The sequence below is a fragment of the Mirounga angustirostris genome, unplaced genomic scaffold (genome assembly GCF_029215605.1).
Source record: "Mirounga angustirostris isolate CCGP_5_RB_7025 unplaced genomic scaffold, mMirAng1.0.hap1 SCAF_49, whole genome shotgun sequence".
Taxonomy (NCBI): Eukaryota; Metazoa; Chordata; class Mammalia; order Carnivora; family Phocidae; genus Mirounga; species Mirounga angustirostris.
Genome location: NW_026991757.1, coordinates 237349 through 260544, shown reverse-complemented (window position 1 = coordinate 260544; position 23196 = coordinate 237349). Strand labels below are relative to the sequence as shown.

Here is a 23196-nt window from a genome sequence, read left to right as displayed (position 1 = left end):
TGAATTTATGTGGGTATAAAATGGGATAGAAATTTTTGGTCACTGGGTATGCACATGTTCAACTTCAGTAGATATTGCCAAATGGTATCCCAAAATAGATGCACTAGTCGTTGCATTGTATGACAATTTCAGTTGCTGTACTTCCTTACTCAGATTTTTTGTTAGGATTTTTTTTTCATTTTTATTTTTTTATGATCGATATGATGGTTTTATTTTATATTTCCCTGGTAGTTAATGAATTGAACCTCTTTTCATAAGTTTATTGCCATTTAGGTATCCTCTTTTGTGAAGTGACTATTTAAATCTTTTGATGACTTTTCCTTAAATTGGGTTGTCTGTTTATTTTGTACCATTTATAACTCTTTTATATATTTTGGTTTGAGTCTTCCTTCAGATAAAAGTTATGCAAATATTGTCTCCCACTATGTGAGCCTGTTTTTTAATTTCTTTCTTAATGCTGTCTTTTGATAAACAGAAATTCTTTGTTTTAATTAAATCTAATATAACAGTATTTTCCTTTCCATGTCATGTTCTGCTTAAGAAATTTTTGTTTATACCCCATAATTATGAAAATACGCTTCCTATGAAGCTGTCCTCCAGAAGCTTTATTGTTTTACTTTCAATATTTAGGTCTGTAATCTGTTTGGAATTGATTTTTTTGTGAATTGTATGAAGACAGGGATCAAGGTGCATTTTTGCCCATATGGGTATCTACCACCATTTATTGAAAAGACCAGTGTGCCCACTTTACTGCAGCATCATCTTTTTCATTAATTTTGAGTGAAACTATTTGTGTGGCTCTTGTATAGACTCTATTCAATTTTGTCTATTTAGTCTCGGACTGTCTTAATTACTATAGTTTTAGAATGGATCTTAATTTCTGATAGCATAAGTCTTCTAATTTTGTTTTCTTTCTCAAGATTGCATTGGTTTTCTTTATAGTTCTGTATAGGTTTAAGATCAATTTTTAAATTTCTACCAAAAAAAGTTGGAATTTTGATTGGCATTGCATTGAACCTATAGATCAATGTGAGTACCGTTAACTTCTTTACAAATATTAGGCCATCCATGAATGTGGTATATTCCATGTATAAAAATACAGTTGACTTTTGCATTCTAACCTTGTACCCAGTAACCTTCATGCATTTCCTTTCTTTCTGGAATTTTTGTCACTCAAGTGTTGGCTGCTTTGATTGTCCTTAGATACCTTCAAACAAAAGCTTTTTTTCTCTCTGTGGTTTATCTAGTATCTGTTCTCTGTAGGATGTTTGAAGTTATTTTGTCCAAGCCAGAAGCTTCAGTTTATTATTTTCTTTTAATGAAAGGAAAAACCCAAGTAAGCAATTGAATTTAGATGGCTAAAAAATTGACATTGTACCAACCAAGCCAGTCAGTTTCCCATTGGTCATCACTTATTTAACAATTTATGTATTTTTCTCATATGTTGCTCTGATAGAGGAGTTTGATTATGTTTAAGATTAAGGTTATGTTAAAGATATAATTTGTTGCCTTTTGAAGTAAAAAACATCTACTTTTTTTTTTTGGTTATTTGGAATACGTACTTTGAGCTACCAAGAGACTATAGAAAAATTCACTCTTAAATAATTTCTTTTGAAACTACTCTAGGATAGATACAGGATTATATATCAGTCCTTTGAGATTGAATTAAATTTGTGAGAATGCTCACCAGGCTACTTAAATGAACTTTGCCTGGGGCAATTGCCAAGAAGGAAATACTTTCATCTTGGCTAATACCAAAAATTAGTTACAATATTCTAAAAGGGTATACTTTGTTGTGAATATTAACTCTGTAGCATGCCACAGTTCCCTAAAATCTGAAACTGAAGGGAATTTTTGTTATCTCATAGAAATCCCTTTTTATATAGATGAGAAAGTGAGTCAGAAATTTAGATTGTTGAATATTTTTTACTTTTATCAGTATACTTCCCTGAGCTTGTCTGTACTATTGGGCCTGAAGTTAATGCTGTATTTCTTTGCATTTGTGACCCTCATGGTTATACACACACACACTTATATTCTGCTTCTTAGAATGTGTTAAGTGAGTAATAAATAACACTTAATTTTTGAGTACTTACTATTTGCTATTAACGTTTTCTTTTAGAGAGAGAGCATGCACTTTGGGGGTGCGGGGGCGTGGGGATGGGGAAAGGGAGAGAGAGAATCTTAAGCAGGCTCCATGCCCAGCACAGAGCCCAATGTGGGGCTCGATCTTATGACCCCGAGATGATGACCTGAGCTGGAACCAAGAGTCAGGTGCTTAACCAACTGGGCCATCCAGGCACCCCTGCTATTAACTTTTTAAAGTGCTTCACTTTAGTTAACTTATTTAATTCTCTGAACATTTTCTGGTAGGTACTATAATTATCCCCATTAGAGATGAGGAAACTGAGGCACAAATATATTAACTTGCCCAAGATACATTGTATTTGGTGAAGCCAAGATAAGACTAGGTAATATTATTGAAAATTCCTTTTCTGTGATGTAAACATAAGGATTTAGAAATAATTATCTATTTTGCTGTTATAAAATTTATTGTGTCACAGGTACATGATAACTTCTATTTGTCTTACTAATATCATCATGTTTCCAGCTGAAATTTTGCCTTTGCAATAGAAAAATGATAGCTAAAACTTAGACCATTATTTCCCAGTTGTGTTTCTAAGCATTTTACTTAGATCCCTCTTAGCTGTAACACAGACACAGAGACAATATATAAATATGCTCAAAACCACATTGTTAGGTAAATGGTAGAGATGGAATTCAAACCAATGCTATCTGGATCCAGGTTCTGTGCTGTTCTTAACCACTCTTCTAGAGTGCTACTCACTGTTTTTAACTACTCTTTTTTTTTTCTTAAGATTTTATTTATTTGACAGAGACACAGCTAGAGAGAGAACACAAGAAGGGGGAGTGGGAGAGGGAGAAGCAGGCTTCCTGCAGAGCAGGGAGCCCGATGTGGGGCTTGATCCCAGGACCCTGGGACCATGACCTGAGCCAAAGGCAGATGCTTAATGACTGAGCCACCCAGGCACCCCTGTTTTTAACTGCTCTTAATTATTTTTCTGCCACATTGAATCAAAGTAGCTTTTAGTATCTGTGTGTGTGTGTGTGTGTGTGTGGTAGGAAACAACAAAAATAGCATCTTAATATTCAAAGAAATACATTCCCTGTTAAATTCTCTGTTTATCTCTAAAAACACTGCCTTTTAATATCTGTTTACATGGTGTGGTATAATACTTCTTTTTTCCTTTGATTTATGGAATAGCTTGGGCTCATAAAAATGGATTTATGTTCTGGTAATTTAAATCATTAGTCAAAAGACCTTTTCATTTGAGCAGTCAACCTTGCAGTTCTTGTCACTCTTTGTGTTTTACTTCTATTCAATGTTACCTGCTGGTAGAGAAAGTCCATTTTTTTAATGACCTGCTGTTCTTAAAGTCTCCCTTATGAGAGCTCAAGCAAGGGGGATGGGGAGGCCAGGGGAGTGTATGTGCATATGACATATGAAAATACTTAATGGTTAACCAAACTGTATGTAAATGTTTTATTTTTGCTGCTTCCTCCCATCTTTTATTCATCTCTGAATTATTCTATTCCCTGACCCTTGCACACTTTGAAATTCTGGAGATTGGTAAGGTGTTTTCAGATCCACAGATTTGTATATCTCAGTAGTTCTTCTAACCCCTTAGGGGTGTAAGTTTTATTTTAGTTTAATTTGGGACCTGATGCAAGTGAAAGAGCTACTGTATATTTTTCCCCCTGCTTTTGAGTTTTGTAAAATCTGAGCTAGAATTTCATCTTAACTGGAAAGCGCATCTTAAATATTTACTGTTAACTTTTCCTTTTAGTGCTAGAAGTAATTTTAAGGTAGAGATGAATAAGTGTCACTTTTTTTTTATTAGATACAGTTTGGGACTTTATCAGATTATTTTGATGCACAGGATAAAGAAGATGTAACCATTAGAAAGAATAGCCAATCCATGTTCCCTGTTCTAAGTGGAGATTTTTTCACTTATGCTGACCGAGACGATCATTAGTGGAGCGGCTACTTTACATCCAGACCCTTCTACAAACGAATGGATAGGATATTGGAATCCCATCTAAGGTACAAAATTTACGTTTAGAAAGCTACATTAATTATTCACCTTTTTTATGTGATCATAGCACATAGCATAGCATAGAGTTTTGCATAATATACAACATGTATGCAGTATTGGGATGTGTTTAATGTAATTGTGAAATTTTAATGCAATCAGAGCTATGTCTCCAGTGCATAATCAGATTATTATATGGGCTTTTGTTCTGAAAAAAGCAGTTTATCTGATTAGACTTTCTCCTGTATCTTATGTTTTATATGTTTCTAATTAATTACTGGTATTGTTTGCACACCGTGATAATATCCAGTGGCATTGTTATGTGTGTCTGCAGGTCAGTAGCCAGACAGACTAAATTGCTGGAAACAAGCAAGGGTCACAAGGAACAAACAGGGCCTCTCTGTGGCTAAAATGTGGGCCTCAAAGTACACAATCTAAAACTAATGTATTTTATATGTGGGAGAACTTCAGAGGCTCCACCTCAGTTCTTATTTATTGAAACATATTTCTATAGGTGTGATTCTCTGCTTAGAAGAGCAAAACTTGAAAGAGATGAGAACTGATGGCGGCAGAGTGATTGGCTGAAAAAGCATAGTGACAGGGAGAAAGCAGAAAAGTCAGGAGAAAACAAAAACGCTCTAACCAGCGTTGTCCAGTAGAACTTTCAGTCACTGTCCAACAGAACTTTCTGCAGTGGTAGAAATCTTCTGTTTCTGTTTTCTGCACTGTTTAGTATGGCCACTTGCCACATGTAACTGTTGAGCACTTGAAATGTGACCAGTGTGGCTGAGGAAGTGAACTCTTAATTTCCTTTAATTTGAGTTGATTTAAATGTAAATAAATAATCACACGCGGCTAGTAGCTATCTTTGTGGGTCCTGTTGCTTTTTGGTAAGGATGAACCACCCTGGGGGCTCCTGGGGCTCTCTCTATGTGTGTGTAGCGTGGGAGATTAATTCATTTTCAGGATGAGTTCACTTCCAGCTTAGTTCAGATCATGAATTCATGATGATTAATTTTCATGATGAATCTCAGTATTAAAAATAAAAAGTCATGTTATATCTACCTTCTTCTCCGTACTGGTAGAAATAGTACATTTTGGAAAGCCCTTTTATAAAGATCATGAATTTCTCCCAGAGTTGCACTTTGGTATAGTAGTGTTTTTTTTTTTTTTTATTTTTACTGTTTCATGCTGTCAGCATTATTTCAAAAGCCTGATCTTTGCCTTTTTGGGGGGATATTCACAAATGTGCCAGATGGATACATATTCCTGTATTTGTAATAAAATAGTATTTCTATATTAGAGAGATTGATGCATTCTTGCCCAATAGAATATTAATTCTCTATTATGTTACTCTAAACTACCTATGATAAAAACAGAGAAAGTACTAAGTAATGTAGAGATTCTTTTGGACTACTGCACTTTTTTAAAAGTGTCAACTATTTTTTAGTGACAAAGAGTTACAAATATTGATTCAATTTTAATTTATTGAACATATTTAAGGTAAAGTACTTAGTGTGAGTAATAATATATTTTGAAAATTCTGCTTTAAAATAAAATGACAAAAAACCATATAATAATGACAAATTTCAAAATGTAATCAACTTACTTGAAAATAAGTTTATTGTCTGATTATAGATATTTCATCTTGATGCTCATTTGTAAAACATTTGGATAGGATAGAAGAGTATAAAGAAGAAAATATTTTTTAAACCCCCTTTTTACATTTTGGGATATCTATATGTATAGGTACTCTTTGCAAAGCCAAGAATATGTGCTATGGGTATAGATGAACATATATACACAATTTCTTTAATTCAAACTTAGTGTTTCTCCTGCCATGAATTTTAGAAAGATTAGAATTTAAAGGCAGAGATTATTTAGTATCTTCTAATTATTTCAAAATTTAAAACAATTCTTTTTTTTTTTTTTTGAGTACTTTAAATTTGTCCTTTTCCTTATATTGTGATACATTTTCAAGCTGCCTTGGTTTTCTCTCCATCCTTCTTAATATGTTTGGCATAAAGAATCTTCTTAAACTTTTTACTTCATCAAGCCATCTCTCTTTTTTTTTTTAAGATTTTATTTATTTATTTTTAAAGATTTTATTTATTTATTTGACAGAGAGAGAGGGAACACAGCAGGGGGAGTGGGAGAGGGAGAAGCAGACTCCCCGCGGAGCAGGGAGCCCCATGTGGGGCTCGATCCCAGGATCCTGGGACCATGACCTCAGCTGAGGGCAGACGCTTAACGACTGAGCCACCCAGGCACCCCAAGCCATATCTCTTTTTTAAAGAACTTTTTCGAAACCTGTCTTGAACCATATCCTCTGATGAAAAAAATAAAGCATGAAAATGATAAGTCCCCATATTCTTGCTCAAAAACTACTCGTAAGCCCAAGTGTTTTTTCTTTAAAATAAACGAGAAGCGACAGCATATGTTTTATCACCTTTCAGTTTATATTGTTACTTTCCCTCTAGTTGTCGAATGTTCTCATTCAGCACAGAGACTAGCTGTTGTCACTGAGCTGTCAGGCCATCGCTTTCTGCCTCTCCTTCACTGTTAGTCTCCCACTCATGTGACCATTTCTGCACCGTCTCTCCTTTAATGCATGTATGTGAGAGTGAATGGCTTTCTGGTGATGAAGTTCCTGGTATGTGTCTGGGCTGATCTTGGAGAGGAGAAAGGGCAGCAACCATTATCCACTTTTTACTGCTGTTTCGAGCTTTTTTTTTTTTTTTTCCACTATGTTATACATAAGTACACCTATCTCGCTGCCAGTGGGTACTGGCTTCTTTCCAGGACCATCTAGAACAAGCGTCCTTTATATCAATTTAGACATGATGTTCTCTGATGATTGATAATCTAGATATATTAGATGGCTACCTAGATGGTTTTATAGGAATGTTTATTATCAATATCTTTTTTATCAATTGTGCTGAAATGTGGATTTTTTTAAAAATGCATTTAAAAATTGTATCAGTACCACATATTTTAAATAGTAAATGTTTGTTTTGAAATAAGAATTAATGACTGTTTTATACAATTAGGGCTGCTGAAATTCTTTACTATTTCGCCCTGAAACAAGCTCAGAAATACAAGATAAGTAAATTTCTTTCATCATCCCATTGCATGGCACTGACAGAAGCCAGAAGAAATTTGGGACTGTTTCAACATCATGATGCTATCACAGGAACTGCAAAAGATTGGGTGGTTGTGGATTATGGTACCAGGTAATATAATTATTAAAAAGTGATTATAAAACAATTTTTTTTAAATTTTGGGTCACAGGCTTATATCTTTGATGAAATTGTTAATGTACATCAGACCATATCAATAATGACATCCCTTATAAGTATTGCTATAGAAAAACAACATCAATATTCAAAGCATTTTTCAAGAATTGTATTGAGAATGTACTAGCTGTCCTAACTTTTTATTGCAGTGCATTTCTGCAAATGGAGTAGTAAAACATTATTATAAAGCTGATTCTGTTTTCTCCCAAGTATAATGTGGTAATTGGGGTTACCTTGTTGACCAGGGATTTGGTATCAAATAAATCATAGCTATAATCCAAGGAGATAAAGAGCCATACTTGATTGTATAGCAGTTTAATTTCATCCTATTTCATATCCAGTTGTTCTCAGCCTAGAGTTTAGCCAGGAAGTAGAAGAACCTAGAAACTTTGACATATATAGATGATATAAGGAATTGGGATGAGAAGGGTTGGCTTGGGTATTGATATCAAAACCATCTTCAACTCTTAGAAGGTCTGTGAGATGAGTGAGGGAGGGGAAGCTCAGTTATTTTCACATTGCAGGATTGGAAACAGTGAGTACAGGCTTTAGCTCAGAACAGCAGGAGACTTTGTAAATAGTGCTTCCCAATAATCAAAAGGCTTACCTTTTGTGATAGTGAGATTTCCATCATCATGCCCTAGTTTGGGTAACCATTCATTAGGATCATTGTAGAGGAGATTCCTATGTTGGGGAAGGAGTTTTGACTATTATTTCATTATGGCTTAGTTATTATTTCTTCCAGATTTTTTTCCTATCAAAAATGGTGTACTTCAATAATATTTTAAAATTGTTAAAGTGTGCTCTGATTTTCTTATAATACAGATTTAAGAAGTGAACCTCTTTTTTTAATAAATGCTCTCTCCCGTATGTTAAAAGTGTATACAACATATAAAGTCATCATTACAGATTGATCCACAACTGATATCACTAATCATTATAAGTGTTAATTAAAATTTTAGTTATAGTATTTTGACTGCCTTTCTAGATATTTGAAAAACAAATTCTTGAGGTTTCATTAGTTGACTTGAATCCTTGAAAATATATTCATGGTAGCATCTTGAATATCTTCTCAGTTTTCTTGTGGCAAATGTATTTGGCATCTGTTGAGGTTGAGCTGGGCTTAAAATGGAAAACATTCATTGGCTGATAATGATAATTGGTTTTTCTCCCACAGAAGGCATTTTTTAAAATAAGGTCAGATCCTCCATTTTTTTCCTTTTCACCTGCTCCTGTCTTCTTGGTTTATTGAATTTAAAAGTGAGGCTTATATTCAGAAAAGAGTTCCTAAGAGGAAATGAAGAAGTCATTCTCCTATACTGTCTACCTGCTCTCTCTCTGGCTGCCATATTGAAAGAGACTTGGGTACAGGTCATTGAGTTTTTGCAACTGAACATTTTCTATCTCATAACCTTTCCAGAAGGGCTGTCATTAGTTCCTCCATATGTTTGGTTATGCTTTTAGCTTATAAAAACATCACCATACAAAATTGCATCTTAGAGAAAAAAGACAATAATTCTCAAATTATACTTGACATTTGTAAATTTGCTTTGCGAGCACTTCACACTTCATTGAGAAGTCATACACAATTATCAAGTCATTAGCATAGACATTTTAAGTAGGAAATTTCAAAACACAAGTTAGAGAGTTATAAACAAAGAGGCAGCTAGCATTGGGTGCTCTCTTGTTCTTAGACTGTTGACTGTTTATTCAAATGTTGGCAGAAGTGTCCCTGTGAACAAGTGTATGAGTTAAGGATTGCATTTGGCTGCTAGTAATAACAACTTAAAACTGAATAAACCCTATCCTACTTATTTTTATGCCACGTGGAAGAAGTCTGCAGGTCCCCAGTTCAGGTATAGCAGCTCTACAGTGCCGACAGGGGTCCAGACCCTTCTAGCTTTCTCTTCTGCCATCTAAAGGTGATTCTTACTTAGAGTACTGCTCTCAACAGTAGATTGAATGTTTATATAATTATCACCTGGAGAGCAAGAAAACATCATGGCTATTTGAAGGTTAATTCTAATCATGGCATGAAAAAATGAATTAGAGGGGGACAGTGTTTGTGATGGATGTTCAGCCTAAAAGTGGATAATGGGGCTATGTGCAAGAGAAGAAATGGTAATGAGATCAGTTACAGAAATATTTAGAATTCTGCCTATTTCTATGTTGTAGTTAAGGTAGGTAGGAGAAAAAAATGAACAAAGGGTAAGTATGAGGGCCCATATGTATAGATCAAACTTCACTGACAAACATGATAGTATCTGCCTGAAACAGTAGTAATGATACCAGAGTAGAAAACTGTGATTTCTAAGTGATGGTCCGGTTCAGTGATAATAAAATACGGGCATGTTAGAAAATTAGAGGCTCTGGGAAATCCCACAATGATGAATTGTTGAAACATTAAAATTTTGCTTTACCCAATGTTTCCCAAACTTATTTACTGTGTTTAGTCTTGTTTTGCTTTAAACAGAATGGCTTTATGCATCCTGAGAAAGCATTTGGGGAATACACTACCAGTTCTTAGTGCTTACCTCGTTAGAAGACTGTGCATGTGCCTTTAGGATACAAACATTGATGTGTGGCATTCCCTCAGTTTAAGCTCCAGTGCACTGTAATACATATAAGGTTTTAGCTGATGGAGAACGTGACTTTTTTTTTTTTTAAGATTTTATTTATTTATTTCACAGAGAAAGAGACAGTGAGAGAGGGAACACAAGCAGGGGGAGTGGGAGAGGGAGAAGCAGGCTTCCCGCTGAGCAGGGAGCCTGATGCGGGGCTCGATCCCAGGACCCTGGGATCATGACCTGAGCCGAAGGCAGACGCTTAACGACTGAGCCACCCAGGCGCCCCTTCTTTTTTTTTTTTTTTAAGATTTATTTCACAGAGAGAGAGACAGTGAGAGAGGGAACACAAGCAGGGGGAGTACAACATGACTTTTATTCTTCAGGTTCTGACAGCCTAATAAAGATTGCCATATAGATAAAAATAAACTTAAATCGAGGGGCTTGTTCCTATAACTGAATTGTAGTCACTCATATTGTCTTTTAGTCTGGTGAAAACACTTGTTATCACCTAGGAAAACATTTGAATAGACTAAGAAACTTAGCTGGATGATGGCCTGAACTCACATGCAGAAGACTTTAACACTATGTATGTATAACACATTTGCATAGTTAATTAACTTACTGATTGTGATCACTTACATCTTTGAAAGTAATCTCAGTGCTCTGCAAAAAGAAGTTATTTTTAATTCTCTTAAACATTTTTTTGTCGTTGCATGCCAACAAAAATGTTCTTAACATGTAGGTCCAAAATTGCGTCCTGTATTGGGGAAAATAATATAATCACTCTATAAACATAATAGATTCAATGGCTGATTGAAAGCATGTTTAGCCAAGTTTTTCGACAGATTTCTTCAGTGGCTTTACTTAGGGTTACCTGTTCTATAAAGCTTTAAAGAAACAAGATGGAACTTGAAAAAAAAAAAAAAAAACCTTCAAATTCTTTTCCCACGTGTAGTGCTTCAGCAATAGTTGATACTGTACCAAGATTATATTCCAGAATTGATCTTGAGTAGGTTGATTCATACGCATCTCTTTGGTTCCTCAGACATAAAAGTACAATTGGAATACAATTAACAATTTTAATGACCAAGAAAAGTAACAAGGAGAAAGACAATTTCATTATCCAGACCTGTGAAAACTTTCTCTTTTTTTGAACAAGAACATGAAACTAAAGTCAGCAAAATATTTATTTGAAGTTTTCAGGAATTTGAGTTTTTTGAAGTATGTATACTGAACGAATATTCTTGTGAGTGACAGTTAATCTCATGCTTTCTTTTGCTGTTTCAACATTTGTTAAAGAATTTTCTAAAGTAAAGGACCAAATCACTTTTTTGGTAACAAAGCCTTAAAGCTATTGGAGTGATCATGTTGAATATTCTTAGTATTTGGCATGATACTTGTAGAAAGTATCGGTAGTTTGATTAAGTTTACACGTTTCAGGTGTATACAGAAAGTTTTCTATTTTAAATGAATCCTTATTAGTGAAATCTTTTGACTAACTTTTTTTTCCTAAGTACTTAGTTCTGGGCAAAGAAGAGTCCGTTCATTATAGCTTCATTATAGGTTTCACTTTGTGAATACAGGGTGATGGTGGTTTGGCCATTATTAAAGAAACTGAAAATATCGTATACTGATGTTTGAATTGCTTCTCAGACCAGTAAAAATTTTTGGTTCACAGACTCTTTCATTCATTAATGAATTTGAAGAAGATAATTGGATATTCTGCACTACTTCTTATTTTGAAGGACAAAAACTCGTACAACTCTTACTCTTTTGATAACCTCCTAGACGTGGTTAGTTGCTACCTTTTATATTATCATAAAAATGTGTGATTCTTTTGTTCTTGATTCAGAAAAGGGGGTGAGAAGCTGAGTGAAAAGAAACCTTGAAAAATAGTGATTTCCTTATACATGATTTGAAAGAATTTGTATCATTTTATATGAAATACCTATGTGTTCTTCTTTCCTGTAAGTGTGTCTGTATTTGATTTATGGTGTATATTTTGTTCTGACTAAATCTAAGCATGAAAACTAATGAACTTCATTATGTGGAACATACAGCTTTGAGAACACTATTAATATGGTACTGTAAGGTAACTAGACGCTGTAATTAGTTATTTTGCTTGGCTTTAATTAGAAGCCCCTGAATTGTCTTCTGGTTTCAGGATGAGCCCATGGAGCGCTGTGAGCAGTGCTCAGATGTGTGTAACAGCAGAGGAGCAGTTGAGGAATTAAAGACTAGCTATTAGCCCCACCTCTGTACCTGATTGCATGGGCCTGAAAAAGTTGCTTAACATCTGTGAGCCCTCATTCATTTTTCTGTTAGATGGGATGATTCCTGCCTTGGCTTGTATCGTGGTTAGGATCAGGGGAGCCAATAAAACAGAACATACTCTGAGAGGAAGAATATACTCTTCAGCAGCAAGGAAGAACAGTGGGAAAAAATGGGGGATTGCAAACCTCTTTAGACTTCGATTTGGCAACTCAGATGTTTTAAAACTGTAATATTTTATCATTAGAGTCTATTGTGAGCCATAGGCTTTGAAATTTTACATGTAATTGGAACTTACACATCTGGAATCAGAGATAGTAAGTTCAGTATTTTCATATACTGATGTTTGCAATCAAATTATGGTTACATATTTTCATGTTGAAGTAAAAAATCCAATAAATGGACATACATTGCTTAAGGATATGAAACCTGTGATACAAAGGTAAAATAGTGAAACTTTTTGCAAAATGATCTTTAGAACTTTGATTTACTTGGTTCCTAACTGGACTCTAGTAGTCCGTGTAACACATGCCGTACTGAAGTCTAAAGACACACCCATAAAAATGCACACACACAAGAATTACTTATTTTGAACTTTGATGGACCTTTATGTAGCTAGAAGGAGGACACCATTGTGTCCTTTTTAGGATTTTTGTAAGTACTATTACATAGCTAGTTTTGAAACTTAAGTTTTAAAAGTAAAATAAAAAATTTTTGTTTATTTTTACAGGATTTGAAACAAAACTCACAAGGTTCTCTACCACAAAAAACTGTAATAACACTGAGTGCAGAGCCAAGGTAAATACATAATTTCTCATACACTTTGCTACTGTTCTGACTTGACTTTTTTGCTTTTCATGTTTCTTTTCCCTCGCCAGGATATACTTTGAGGCAGTATTTTGTTTAATAAATTTATTAATTTAAAAAAATTTTTTGAAGAAATGGATTTTTCTCCCATGACTGTCATGTTCAATGTTAATAGTTAACACAGTGTTTGATACATTAATTGCTGAATGAACAATTACAACTATTTTTTTACAGATATTTGGTATGGGATCATAAATATGATTTATGATTATGTTTTTTCTTAACCCTTTGTTAACTTATCTTTTCATTGATCCCCGATCCCATTTTTAAAATGAAGGAAGAAACTTAATTATGAAAAGTTCCTACTATAAATTGCTTACTAGATAACTGTCATTGTGCTGGCCAGACTGTCTCATTTTGGCATTGTGGATTTATGTTAAGGCAAATGGGAAGGGTGTTCAGTTGACCTGAAAATGGGGCGATTAATTGGTGGCTGCCTCTGATTTATAAAGAAATGTTTTGTGTTTTTATTGGTAATCATTTAACCAAGTCTTCTGTTTTAAATGACCAAATATCACTAGGTCAGTACCCACTATCCCCAGATACACACTATATTCTTATATAATATAACTTTTTGCTATCTAAATTGAGAAATTTAGTATGTACAAATTGTAGGATAAAAAAATAATTGTAAAGGATAATTCATGATTTTAGGTATTCTTTATTAGAATTATTTTAAAATAAATGGAATCAAAGTATTACAGAAAATTTACAATTGCTAATAAAATTGACATTTTGGTTACTCAGAAAATAAAGCCTTAGTTTGCTAAATCTCTTCAGGAAGTAGAGACTTAAAAATGTATACAGCTCATACCTTAGAACAAGAAGACAGGTATTTTTTAGTAACACTAAAGTATCACTAAAGTAATGGTAAAGAAATCCTACATTTCTTTCTTTTGGCCAGAAAAAGAAGGGATTAACTGGAAAAGACAGTTTAAGTCTCAACTTTGAAGTCCTGTTGCAGGCTTAACAGCTTTCAGGTTGCCAAGTCATAAGAGAGTAATGATACTCCCATTACAAAATGTTTTCTTTGTCTTAAAATATGTAATATTTTGATGTAGTTGAGGTTGTGTGGCTGTTCCTTAACTATTTTGCCCCTAATAAACTCTGGTATTAGGCATAATCCCCCTTTTTCTATTTTGGTAGGGGAAGATCTTTGTTTCTGCTGACTGTAAGAATGCCTTATGCTTGCTATAAATAATTTATGCCCCTTCCCCACCCCATTAGTCTTCCTCTGGGTGAATGGTAGGGTGGGTGGGATGGAGCCCTAATGGGTTACAAACCCTATGGCTTTTCTTCTTCCTCTATTGTCCTTGCTTTAGCCAGGAGTAAGTGGTATTTTAGCTCTACTTATGCTGGAGGAAGAAAGGAGATCCAGGTGTATTAACTAAGAAGAAATATATTTTGAGCTTTAATATTGAGGAGTTTTAATTATACATCAACGTAAATAGCATTTTGGGGACTATTAGTAAAATGATTGCTTTCTGATATTTCCTTTTAAACAGTTTGTATTTAAATAGTGTTCTTCATCTTAATATTACTCCTTCACAGTTCTTTTCTACCAAATGTCAGTGCTACTACTGTTTCTGTAGTTAGGTGAATTGGGAGTACTTAGGATTGTCAAGTTCTTATTTGTATCTTTATTATCTGTTTTGTACTTGAGGACCTCATGAATAGAACTACTTATACTTCTGGTTTTAAAATCTATATTTTACTTGTTAGCCACAAATAATCTGAGCTGATCTCTCAACAAAATCAGAGAAGAATGGAGGAATGACAGTGGCCTTTAAAATGGAAGAATTTCATAGTTTTATTTAGCAGATACTGAAAGTGATATCATTGCACTTCTCAGTCTTGAAGTTGAAAGTTTCAGGAGTATGGTCATGAGTCTTTCTCATGTTCTTCATGAGTCCCTATATAATGATCTAAGGCTTAGCATTATTTTGGCGATAAGAATAATTCTTGTTTGAGCAACAATTTATTAATCTAAATAAAACATGCATTCTCAGTGAGAGAGACATCCTCCTTAGGAGGGTAAAAATTGGTTCTTGGGGAGTTTGAAAAAAAGTATTTTTTTAAATATATAAAGCATAAAAATAGTACTCAATAGTACAATAACAGATATACTTTTAAGTGTATTAAAATTGTATGGGGGGATGATTAACAAAAAATGTCTAAAGAGTCTTTAAGGAGTTATGTGAAAAGTCTGAGAAATACTGATCTAACTCACACAATTTCATAGCTATTTTTTTTTTAAGTTTTTATTTATTTGACAGAGAGAGACACAGCAAGACAGGGAACACAAGCAGAGAGAGTGGGAGAGGGAGAAGCAGGCCTCCCGCTGAGCAGGGAGCCCGATGTGGGGCTCAATCCCAGGACCCTGGGATCACAACCCAAGCCAAAGGCGGACACTTAATGACTGAGCCAGCCAGGTGCCCCTAACTCACACAATTTCAATAATACATGTAAATGAATTTGATCATGCTGTTTGGCAACATTAGTTATAGCTATAACCTAACATAAGTTAGTTTGGGAGTCTTTAAAAAGGAGTGGCTAATCTGCTCATGGGGATGTGGTACATATCTGTGAGCCTGATTGAGTTCACAAGGTTGGGTAAGCTCTATAGTATATGCATTCATAGTCTTTATGTGGAAAGAAGGTATAATTGAGAGTTAAAAGTTAGGGCACCCTGAACAAGTCATAAATTTTCTAGCCTTAAATAATCCTTTAATGTACCGAGGTGTTTCTTTTCCTCCAAGGCCCAATTGTAAAAAAAAAAAAACTGTAGTACAAAGATTTACAGGATTAGGGACGTGGAGGACATAGAGGATGGAAGGTAAACTCCTAGGACAGGCAGGGATTTCAGTCTCCTTTCAGTGTTTAGTACTTGAGGCAGGATGGAAGCAAATATCACCGCAGCCCAGGACGCCAAATCATGTGTTTTGACAACGTGTGAAGGAACTTTGTTTTTTAAATGTGGATAATTTGAAATGCCATGGAGTATACAACTAAAATCTGAAACTTCTGTAAATCTGAAAATTTAACTTTTCAAGTAGAAAACTTTTAGTTTGAGAGCAATTTATTCAAACCCATTACAAATTTACCATTAAGTGCTTTTAATGTTTAACAAGGCATTTATTGGTAAGGGATTTTTGGCCAGAAAAAAGAAGGGATTAACTTCAAATGAAACCACCAACCATGTGGAGACACAAAAGAAGTCCTTGTTTTTGGGGCTTGGGTGACTTTAGAGTATCAAACAGATATTAAAATTACTCAGTTCCAGAAAAGGCACTCAGTACCTCCATTGTCATGTGCTTGTTGTAATGGTTCTTCCTGGATGGCTGTCCAGCACCTCTAATTTAATTTCCTCTTGTTTTCTCCACGTGTGCTTTCTTTTTGGATCCTAATCTTTATTAATAGCATCATTCTCTTTTTGGTTGTCTAGGTGCTGAAAAATAGTCTTTATATGGAAAGCAGGTACAATTAAGAGTTAAGAGTTAGGACACCCTGAACAAGTCATAAATTTTCTAGCCTCTAGAACCCACTTTGACTTCTACCTTTTCTTGTTCTTTTAAGTTTCATCAGCTGGAAAGTGTTTTGGATTTTCCCCTCTGCTCATCTCTGACATTCTTCGTCTCCTGTCTTCCTATTACTTTCTGGTTTTAAGGCCTCTATTATGATTTTTTTTTTAAATGTTTTACTTGAACTACTGCAATGACTTCCTGCTCTTCTGTCTTCAGTTTCTCTCTGCCCCTAATTTATTGCATGTAGTTGTCACAGGAATCTACCCATAGCGGAACGCAAGAAAGACACCTGGGTGGAAGCAGCAAGGCTTCTAGGACCTAGCCTCAGAACTCCTAGAAGGTCCTTTCCACTACATTCTTAGTGAAGCAAGTCACTAGCGTCAGCCAAGATTCAGGGGGAGGGAATTATTCTCCATGACTTGAAGGGAATGATGGCAGTCATCTTTGGAGACGGTCTACCACAGTTTATCCACTGGCCACTACAATTCACATACAATTCACCATGTGCACAATATTCCACCTCCTCCCATGATGCCAAAGTGCCATCCCATTATGGTACTGGCCTCAAATTTTCATCTAAATCAGATCCAAAATGACTCAATCATGTAACTGGGAATTGATGTTTTCTTATTTCTCTCAGTATAATAATTATGTGAAGTTAATTCTGCTAGACTGTAAACTCCTTGACAGTAGGAACTATTTCTTTTATTTATTTCTCCCACCATGCCTGTGGAATTGCAGTCAACATAGTAAGAATTGAATAAAGACTTGTTGAAATACAATTAATTACTGATTGAAGAGTCTATTAAACTTCAGACACCAGATATGCGTAGACATTCTACGTGAAGATGTGGTATCCTGGTATATCTTCTCTCCAAATAGTTCTTTCATCTAGTATTTGGAGTTTGGATGCCAGAGGGCTTCTGAATACACTAAATAATACTACAAGCAAAAATAAATAACAACTCAAAGCTTTGAATTTGCTCAACATTTGGATAACTGTTCATTGGAGATTATAGAGTTTCATACCATGGGACCTGAAAAATTTTAGGTTGCCTCTCAGCATCATTGCATTCTTACAGAATTACCTTTGTTGAGATTGCTTTCTTGAAGGCTCTTTAGAATGGGTGGGTTCAAAAGATACTCCCAAATATCTAAATGAGTTGACTTGATCAGATGACTTTTTTTCTTTTTTAGATTTTATTTAAATTGAAGTTAGTTAACATACAGTTTATTATTAGTTTCAGAGGTAGTATTTAGTGATTGATCAGTTGCCTATAACACCCAATGCTCATTACATCAAGTGCCCTCTTTAATGCCCATCACACAGTTACCCCATCCCCCCCACGTCCCCTCCAGCAACCCTCAGTTTGTTCCCGGTAGTTAAGCATCTCGTGTGACTTGCCTCCTTCTCTGTTTTTATCTTATTTTATTTTTCCTTCCCTTCCCCTATGTTCATCAGTTTTGTTTCTTAAATTCTAGATATTAGTAAAATCATGGTATTTGTCTTTCTCTGACTAACTTATTTCACTTAGCGTAATACACTCTAGTTCCATCCACATTGTTGCAAATGGCAAGATTTCATTCTTTTTGATGGCTGAGTAATATTCCACTGTGTGTATGTATGTATATATACATACACATCTTCTTTATTCATTCATCAGTGAGTGGACATTGGGGCTCTTTCCGTGTTTTGGGTACTGTGGACATTGCTGATCAGATCAGTTTTTACACACAAGACTTTCTGTTGTTGCTGACTTAGAGTATTTGCCTGATTCTGCATTTTGTGTTTTTAATGTTGTTATCACAAACCATTCTTCTCACAGTAATTATCTATTAGTGTAATGGCATTCAAGACTTTAAATCATTTTTTCATCTGTTACCATATCATCAGTGTATTTTTAGACCAAATCACACTGTATCTAATCTTCCTACCAGTTGTTTAAACGTAAGTTTTAAATGAAGTAACCAAATTCACAGCCGTACAGTTATTGTTTGGAGTGGAATTTCTAGGGAAATGGAATTCTCACCATTCAGATTCTGGCAGTGTTATTTATTATAATATAGACCTGGTAGAGTCATTTATAGCTCAAGAACTGAGCTGAGATTCCGCTACTTGAACGAAAGTGGTTCTAATCTGAGCACGTGGCGTCTCCTGAGAGAGCTGTGAACGTCACGATGCACCTTACTTTGTACCTGGTGGTTTTTCTTGGGGGAGCTGGAACAGTGTTAGCAGTGATAACTGTGATGAGTAGTGTAAGAACTGTGCTTTATTGCTCATGGATCGTAACAGTGTGAGCTCAAATCTTGTCATGCACTAGAAAACTAGTACAGAAATGTCTTCACATTAGTTAGCAGAAAAACAAATGTACAAAGTCACAGAGATTGAGGGTTTCTGTCCTTGATAATGAAGGGCTGCCTTTTAACATTATCCCAAGGGAATTTAAAGTAATAATAGAATACATGATTTGACTAGGATTTGACTCTCTGGATCCTCTGCAGGTTCTGTTATTATGAGAGACTTTAGAACTTTTCCTTTAATGGGGCAATTGTTAACTGAGAGTACTGGAGACTCTTAAAAATAAAAAACTGAGTTCTAGTCTAGTAGAGGTCTGTCTGGGTATTAATAGCATAGTCTATTTAAGAGTTAATGCTCATTACTGGTTTTGAAGGCGTTCCTAAACTCTCCTCTGAGATGCTTTTTTGTTTAAGTATTTCTTGCTTGTGAAAGGTGTTTGTGTGTTTTCATCTATGTTGCATCTGAGTTACATTTTATTCATTTTGACTTGTTTCAAGATATAGATTGTGACCGGTTCTCCAATTATCCAGAAACACGTTTCAGCCTGTGTGTAATGTGGGATATTTTTAGAAAGGATGTCTCACCCAAAAGACTTGAGTAGAATATAGTACATTACTTTAAGTAACCAAAAACTTCCTAGGGAGTTGGGGATACTTTCAACATGATATATTAGTTAATTTTATGTTATAACTAGTTTTAGAGCAATCATGTCTGGATCACAACATCAAATAATCTTATCTGGTGTTTGCCATTCTTAATCGGTCATTCGCAGGCTTGTCTTTTGCCTGACTTTTTCCAAGGAGATATAAAGGTCTCTGGGGGAGAGAATAGAAAAGGCCCTACCTTTCCCACAACAGTCTCCCTACCCTTAACATTTCTATTTATTTTATGATATCAGAAATGATGAGTATTAATTCCAGAAATACTGTTTCAGCCTTACATTGACTTAGATGAATAACGCCTATTCTATGAAAAAACAAAAAAGTTGACACTTTGTTTTATGTGATGGCAGACTAGGGACTCTGAGACTGACTCTCTCAATTTCCTATTAAAACTCACGAAAACAAAGATGATGATCAACAATCAGAGGAACACCAAATCTTGGTTTGACAGTCAGCCTATTGCCACAATTTAAGATATCCACAAACTATAAAGTTGATCAACTGGACTGGAAAATACAATTACTCACTGACCAGTGGTAAACAGTTAGAAATAATAGCTACATTGCAGGTCTCTAGAAGCAGGTGTGGAGATTGATTCCTTTTCCTTTTTATAATGTCTACCCCCAAAGCTTTGAAATTTGTGTACCTACCACCTAGAACAGAGAACTAATATTTTAATACAGGGACAGGGCTACTTTTTTGAGGCTGTTAAGGAGATAAAGTAACTATTCTTTTCATTCTCTCTTCCTAAGATTTCTGTTAACCAATCTCCATTTAATTGGCCAACTAGATCAACTGATTCACTCCATTCCTTTTCTGTGCCCATGATAGCCTGACCTTGTCCCTAACAGGCCACTAGCTAGGGAAACTGGTACAATTCTCTCCCTCTGGTCTTTCCATTGAATTGTATGATTATCATGAAACAATTATTTATTCCCAGATCAGTTGTTCTTGTTATTTTTCTTACACAATTTGATTAATTTTTATTGAACTGATGAATTATACAAAAGATTGTTTTTTTTTTAAATGAAGTTGGGTTCTTTAGAAATTTTCAACAAATGTGAGTCACTGGTGAGATGCCTAAAAAAAATTGGGAAGAAGTCATAAAGATGTAGAAGCAGTCTGTACTCATATGGCTTAATATTTTTTCAAGTGGTGAAATTCTTGGTCTGCTTTAGAAAAACCTAATCTGGAAACCATACATGATTAATCACATGCATGGTTATGCAGAAAATATGACACAGGACTCCAGTTAGTGGTCCCATAGTTAAACCAGAAGCTTTGCTCTTAATATCAATAGATTAGGAAATGTTATATATATATAAGTATATATAAAACATATATGAAAACATGAATTATTAAGTCATATGTGTGTAACTTAAAATTGTACTACTTAAACTTTAACTTTCAAGTCAACTTTATCTCTTTCAGTTAATAGGTCTATTGCCAGCCTTAATCACACTTAAAAGAGGGCTTCCATTGTGTCTGTATTTCACAACCAATTTGGAGACTGAATCTGACAGAAATAAAATAGGCAGGTGCAGCCACTCTGGAAAACAGTATGGAGGTTCTTCAAAAAGTTGAAAATAGAGCTGCCGTACGACCCAGCAATTGCACTACTGGGTATTTACCCCAAAGATACAAATGAGGTGATCCGAAGGGGTACGTGCACCCGGATGTTTATAGCAGCAGTGTCCACAATAACCAAACTATGGAAGGAGCCAAGATGTCCATCAATAGATGAATGGTTAAAGAAGAAATGGTATATATGTGTGTGTGTGTGTGTGTATATACACACACACACATATACACACATACACACACACAATGGAATATTATGCAGCCATCAAAAAAAATATCTTGCCATTTGCAACGACGTGGATGGAACCAGAGGGTATTATGCTAAGCGAAATAAGTCAATCAGAGAAAGACATGTATCATATGATCTCACTGATATGAGGAATTCTTAATCTCAGGAAACAAACTGAGGTTTGCTGGAGTGGTGAGGGGTGGGAGGGATGGGGGGCTGGGTGATAAACATTGTGGAGGGTATGTGCTATGGTGAGCGCTGTGAATTGTGTAAGGCTGTTGAATCACAGACCTGTACCTCTGGAACAAATAATACATTATATGTTAAAAAAAGAGAGAGAGAGAAAAGATAGAAGGAAGGGAAAAATGAAGGGGGAGGGGGGAACCGGAGGGGGAGATGAACCATGAGAGACTATGGACTCTAAGAAACAAACTGAGGGTTCTAGAGGGGAGGGAGGTGGGAGAATGGGTTAGCCTGGTGATGGGTATTAAAGAGGGCACGTACTGAATGGAGCACTGGGTGTTAATACGCAAATAATGAATCGTGGAATGCTACATCAAAAACTAATGATGTAATGTATGGTGATTAACATTACATAATGAAATAAAAAAAAAAAGAAATAAAATAGGCAGAAACAAGTGGGGAACTGATGGTAGAGCACTGACCTAGGGAAGTATCCGTTCAAGGAAATTACTATTGACAGTGGCATGGGCCAGAAGGATACCCATGATAGTCTTTGCTGAAGAAAGAATCCCTCCATTTGTTCACCAGAGTTGGCATAAAACAATGAATATACAGGCATAGCCACCTTGGATGGTAGCCCTTTGGACCTTTGCAATCAGGCTGGCTCTATGCATGTGGACTTACATTCCTTATTATATATTTTATATATTATATAACTTACTCTTCTCCATCACTGCATTTTTCTTCCCCTCCTTTAGGCATTATTAACAAACTGGTTATTTAATTTATTTATTTCTTGCTGTCTGTCTCCCTTGCTAAAATATTAGCTCCATGATGGCAGGGAACTACCTTGCTTTTGAATCCCCTGGCAAATCCCTTGCTTTTGAATCCCTTGCCAAATACTCGTCAAATAAACTAACTCTAGGTAAGAGAGGGCTTTAATGCCAAAATAAAGACCAAGAGTACCTTTAGCATACACAGGGTCTGGATATCTGCTTCTGTGAGGGTAAGTAAAGGGAAAGTTATCCTAGCAAACCTTTGCAAAGGCTCTACAGAACGACAGAAAGTAGCGCTACATGAAGACTCAGAAGAACAATTTACCTTTTAAAATGATTTATTACAGAGACCAGGAAAACATTACAAAAAAACCTCTTTGGAGTTCTCAAAAAATTTGAGTCATGATCTCTAAGAAATCTGAAACGGGAAACAAAGAGCCGAGATGAAAAACTGGTGAGATGATACGGGGAAGGGACAAAAGGGAAGGTTATTGGTGGGGGCGCGATGAGTGAGCATCTTTACAAGTGATACTGAAGAGTGAGGCCGACATTGTGAAAGAGTGTCCAGTGACACGAAAGAAAAAAACCCATGAGATGCTTTGCAAGAATGCAGAGAAAAGGAAGAGGAGTGGAAACAACAGGAGAGAAGATGATTGGTATGCAGGGTAAGATTTAAACAAAAGACAGTGATTTTCTTCAGGAGAAAAAAATGGAGCAGAGACAATGATCAAAGACAGAACTGATGGAAAGTTTTCTGAGCTGAGAAGGTCTGACTTTATAGATAAAAGGGTTAAGTTCTGGGTAATACAAATGAAAAGAGGGTCAC

At 35.4% G+C, this 23196-nt stretch overlaps 1 pseudogene; it reads left to right on the top strand.

Moving 5' to 3' along the window:
* The window catches only part of LOC123842729 (alpha-mannosidase 2-like), a 119120-nt pseudogene that overhangs the window by 42820 nt on the left and 53104 nt on the right, over positions 1-23196 (top strand).